Source organism: Quercus robur, chromosome 5 (genome assembly GCF_932294415.1).
Source record: "Quercus robur chromosome 5, dhQueRobu3.1, whole genome shotgun sequence".
NCBI classification, from domain to species: Eukaryota; Viridiplantae; Streptophyta; class Magnoliopsida; order Fagales; family Fagaceae; genus Quercus; species Quercus robur.
In genome coordinates this window covers 44,620,464-44,626,463 of record NC_065538.1, presented here as the reverse complement: position 1 = coordinate 44,626,463, position 6,000 = coordinate 44,620,464, and positions in this window count along the sequence as shown.

Below are 6,000 nucleotides of genomic sequence, written 5' to 3'. Positions count from 1 at the left end.
ATTTATGAAAAAAATTAAGATGGAAGAGGAATAGTGGAAGTGGATGAAAGGTTGAACAAAGTACCAATGTAAAATTTAAGAAGATATAAATTTAAAAATCAATAGAGGGAATCAAATAAAAATTATAAATCAATGATTTGAGAAGATGAAAGATTGAACTAAGATGACAATAGTTGAAAAAGATGAAAGTTGAACAAAGTAAAAAAATTTCAAAAAAAAAAAAAACAATAATAATAAAGGATGCTAAAGATGTGGTGCAAAATAGTTTTGTAAAATTTATTGCAAAATTTTCATTATTTATATAGCACAGATATGTAGAGATTTTTTTTTGGTTGATTTTTTGGGTTTTTGATTCTTCATTGATTTAATTGTTTAGTTATAAGCATTTAAATTGGTGTGAATGGCAAAGAGATTGGTGTCCTCAAAGAATCCAGCAAGGGTGATGTTGATGTGATATGTGGTGGACCTCCTTGTCAAGGCATAAGTGGTTTTAATCAGTTTCCGAACAAAGAAAATTCATTAGATGATAACAAAAATAAACAACTAATTGTTTATATGAACTTGGTGAAACATATAAAGCCAAGATATGTTTTAATGGAAAATGTGGTTGACCTTGTTAAATTTGCAAATGTCTTTCCCAGACGTTATGCATTGGGTTGTCTTATTGGCATGAACTATCAAGTTTGGATGGGGATGATAGCCGCAAGTGCATCTGGGCTTTCACAATTCCGCATGTGTGTTTTCTTATGGGGTCACAACCTATTGAGGTCTGTAAATAATTATATATATATTTATTTGGTATAACTATCATGAAGCATTATTGTGCTAATTGGTTGTTTTCCTTTTGCAGAATTTGCCTTAGTTCCCACTCCCCACCCATGATGTTGCTGTATATGGGGTTATTCCATTAGAGTTCAAGGTATAAGAGGGCTACCTTGCTCTATAGTAGATATTCTATTTTCTTTGCCGATGGTTTTCTTATAAGCTTATTTATGTACTGATGCAGAAAAATTCAGTTGCTCATGATGAATGCCACAATCTTAAATTGGAAGAAAAGCTTTTCCTTAAGGATGCAAATTTGACCTTCCTGCTATAGGTTTATCATTACTTGCTTATTTTTACATATGTTTGCAGTATATTGTTATATAATTTATCTTTTTGTGTTTTATAAAAATCAACCTTCATTATAAAAATCAAATTCTAACTCGCAAAACAACTAATTATTAACCCAAATCAAATCAAATCAAACCACTGGGATATAGAAAAAGAACCTGTAATGAAGAATTGGAATACAAAAATACCTAAATATGCATAAACTTCAATACAAATTTATCAAAAAGAGAAACAAATATGATGTGACAATTAAAACTACAATAACAAACAGAACTATTAGTGGAAAAAAAATAAGTGGTTGAATCAATAAGAAATCAACCAAAAGAGATACAAAATTGGAGATATATATATATATATATATATATATAGAGAGAGAGAGAGAGAGAGAGAGAGAGAGAGAGAGAGACAGAGAGATTGTCGTGGACAATTTGGAAGGAATAGAGGAGAGGGGTGGAAATGAAATAATAAGAAATTTATATAAAAATTAAGATGGAAGAGGAATAATGGAAGTAGATGAAATGTTAGACAATTTGACACTGTAAAATTTAAGAAGATATAAATTTAAAAATCTAATAGAGGGAATCAAATGAATATTTTAAAAACAATGATTTGCGGAGATGGGAGATTGAATTAAGAAGACAATAGTTGAAGAAGATGAAAAGTTGAACAAAGTAAAAAATTTCAAAAAACAAAAATTAATAAAGGATGCTAAAGATGTTGTGCAAAAATTGTTTTGTAAAATTTATTGCAAAATTTCAATTATTTATATAGAATAGATATGTATAGAATTTTGATTCTTCATTGATTTAATTATTTAGTTATAAGCATTTAAATTGGTATGAATGGCACAGAGATTGGTGTCCATAAAGAGTCCCACAAGGGTGATGTTGATGTGATATGTGGTGGGCCTCCTTGTCACGGCATAAGTGGTTTTAATTGGTTTGGGAATAAAGAAAATCCATTGGATAATAACAAAAATAGAAAACTAATTGTTTATATGAACTTGGTGCAACATTTAAAGCCAAGATATGTTTTAATGGAAAATGTGGTCGACCTTGTTAAATTTGCAAATGGCTTTTTTGGACGTTATGCATTAAGTCGTCTCATTGGCATGAACTATCAAGTCCAGATAGGGATGATGGCCACAGGTGCATATGGGCTTCCACATTTCTGTTTACAATTTTTCTTTTGGGGGGCACAACCTACTGTGGTCTATAAATAATTATATATTTTTTATTTTGTATATCATGAAGCATTTTTGTGCTAATCGTTTTGTTTCCTTTGGTAGAATTTGCCTTAGTTCCCATTCCCTACCCATGATGTTGTTGTAAGTGGTGTTATTCCATTAGAGTTTGAGGTATAAGAGGGTTACCTTTCTCTATATTATAAATTCTATTTTCTATGCCAATTGTTTTCTTATAAGTTTATTTATGTACATTTGTAGAAAAATACAGTTGCTCATGATGATGTCCACAATCTTAAATTAGAAGATAAGCTTTTGCTTAAAGATGCAATTTCTGACCTTCCTATTGTATCTTTTTTCATTACATGCTTCTTTTTACATATGTTTGCAATCTATTGTTATATAATTTCTCTTTTCATGTTTAATAAAAATCACCCTACATTATAAAAATCAAATTCTAACTTGCAAAACAACTAATTATTAACACAAATCAAATCAAACCACTGGGATAAAGAAATAAAACGTGTGATGAAAAATTGGAATACCAAAATACGTATATATGCATAAACTTCAATACAAATTTATCAAAAAGAGAAACAAATGTGATGTGACAGTTAAATGAACAATAACAAAAAAAAAACTATTTGTGGAAAAAATTAGTGGTTGAAACAATAAAAAATTGACCAAAAGAGAAACAAAATTGGAGAGAGAGAGAGAGAGAGAGGGAGATTGTCGTGAACAAGTTGGAAGGAATAGAGGAGAGCGGTGGAAATGAAATAATAAGAAGTTTATTTTAAAATTAAGATGGAAGAGGAATAGGGGAAGTAGATGAAAGTTTGAACAAAGTGACATTGTAAAATTTAAGAAGATATAAAAGTCCACTTTAATAAAGGTCCAATTACAAAATCACTACCCTTCCTCTCATGAACCTTGCCCCTTGTTTCATTGGGCTTTAGTCTATTTACAATAAAGATCTCATCTTACTGTCGTGGGCTTTCATTGGAATGTACATGGATATTTTCAATCAATTGTCTCAAATATGGGCTAACAATGTATTCATCACCTTTGGGTTCTTCTTTTTCCATCTATTTTCATCATTATTTTTGAAGTAGCCCTCTAGTTAGAATATATTGTAGCCTTCCTTTCAAAATCCATGAATTTCTCATTATTTTGGGTCTAGGCATGCAACAAGGAGGCCCAAGATTAGGGAATTTCATATTGGCTTTGTAGGATGTTGGATGCTAAGTCCATAGCATAATTGTTACCTCAAGCCCAAGGTTCTCCTTTTCAAGAGGCCTTTTGATTTGGGCTTATGATAGCAACTAAGCTATGGTCTTATGAACCTTTCATGTTAAGATATGCTTTTGGATTTTGGGACGAGTCTTTTACATGTGAGAACTTCTTTTCTTTTATCCCAACATCTTAGGGCATGCCATAACTTTGGGTCATCCTCAAATTTTTACATCTTTTCTTTGTCATTTAGAATTAGGTGAATACAAGATATATGGTTGAACAAACAAGAGATATAAAATGATACCCTTTTATTGATAGGATTTAGGATCTCTCTAAGTGTGGGTAGGCTCCCTAGAGCTAAAGGGATAGATTAGTAAGTCACTCACAACTAGGTGGGCCATGATTCCAACCTTGGGTCTAACTAGACTGTAGTGAATTGGTGGCAAATCGTTAATGTACTCAAATCCCATTATAGGCAATGACATAGATTATGAGTTAGTGGGATGAACTCCAGAAGACTTTAGCTTGAATGGAGCGTACTCATCTTCCCACTCATCACTAATTGGGGTAAAAGGGACAAAAGAACCAAGTGAAGTGTGTGCAAACAAATATTGAACAAACCTTTATTAAGATTAAGAAATAAGACACATTGGAATCAAATTCTCTATCCCTAGTGGAGTCGCCATTGTGGGCGTAATGGGAGGGGAGTACGCCTCGGTCGAGTGGACCATGGCAGAGAAAAGAAATGGAGTTGCCACCTAGATTTGGTCTAGGAACCATATATAGAACGCCTTTCGTGGAAGGATTGATCTACTACTAGTGCATGTGTCCAGAGTTTAGGTATAGGGATAGGAAAGTGTTAGGTACCCAACCCGACACGACCTGTGAGTCGGCTTCCACTCATTGCATTTTACATCTTAGTCTCATTAAAGGCACATTCAATATTGTCATTCTTGACTCACAAACAAACTAGCATACATCTAGCAATCAACATGGCATTTTCATCCCTAGACCCTAATATACATCTTACATGCATATCACATCTCTAACCTAGCATACATCTATCATGCATATCATATCAAACCATATCCAAGGCAGCAAACAAAAGAGCATATATCATCAAGATAGGAACATAGGCTTGGTATTAAACAAGCATGTAATAGGTATCTAAACATCCAACCAAGCATGTTCAAACTTATTATCAAGGTAAACCCAAATGCATGTCCATGTGAATGCAAGACTTACCTCACTTACCTTTTTGCATCACAGCATCTATGCATTAATGCATGATCATGTTATATGCATGCTCATGGCACATCAAAGAAAAACATTGAAAAGAAACCCTAATCTAGCATGTGAAGAACAAACATCAAACAAAACATGGAGGTAGAGACTCAAGAGCATGAAACGAGAAAATGCAGAAGCATATGGTATAAAAAAAATAAAGAAATAGATGCAAAAAGTTTTGGATTAGGGTTTCTAGGCATGAGTATGCATGCAAATACATAGAGCCTGCGTATGCAACCCAGTTGTATGCATATGCATACTTTGAGTATGCGGGCCCATGCAGAAAGCATGCGTACACATACACGCCCTAACCCTAATCGAGAAAACAAGAACAAAACAGCACAAAAACTAAACCTAGCAACCTAGCATGCTTAAAACAAAGAAATGAAGAAAATCTAAACTAAGCAATCATGTTATAACATATAAAAAGAAAAAAGAAAAACAATAATCAAAGTGAAGAAAAGAAAGGAAAGGGACTAGAACATTATACCTCAAAAATGCAAAGCTCCTTAGCTTGATTTTGATTGTTCCTCTAGTCAATCTATTCACAATCAAATAAGGAAGTGATTAGTAATCCTAAAACTCCAATATTGACTTAAGGATGTTTTGTGAAAAACTCCCTCTTTGACTCACTATTTCTAGTGAATTTATGTTTTATCTTGGGATTTTCTATATGTTTTTGAAAAGCTACTATGTATGGCTTTTTATAGTTTGAAAATGGGGGTTTGGAACTGCTCCCAAACTTGTGGGATTCGTTTAAAAACCCAAACTTTGATGCACAAAACTTGCTTTTCATAGTTTCTGGAATTCTAACATGCGTACATAGAGCTTAAGCATGTGAGTGCATACATGTGTAAGCGTACGCATAACCTAGGGTTTCTGTGGAATATATTTTCCAAAAATAGCTTACTTTATTCATAGAAAGAGTTATATTTTCCAAAAATACTTTCCTTAATTCAATTTCAATTTGATTGGACCCTATTCCAACTTTAGGCTTTGGAATTTCAACATCATTGGAGAACGGGAGTTCGAGTTATAAGGGGTACAAAATGCGGTGTCTACAGTGCTAATTGGTTGTTTTCCTTTGGTAGAATTTGCCTTAGTTCCCACTCCCCATCCATGATGTTTTTGTAAGTGGGGTTATTCCATTAGAGTTCAAGGTATAAGAGGGTTACCTTGCTCTA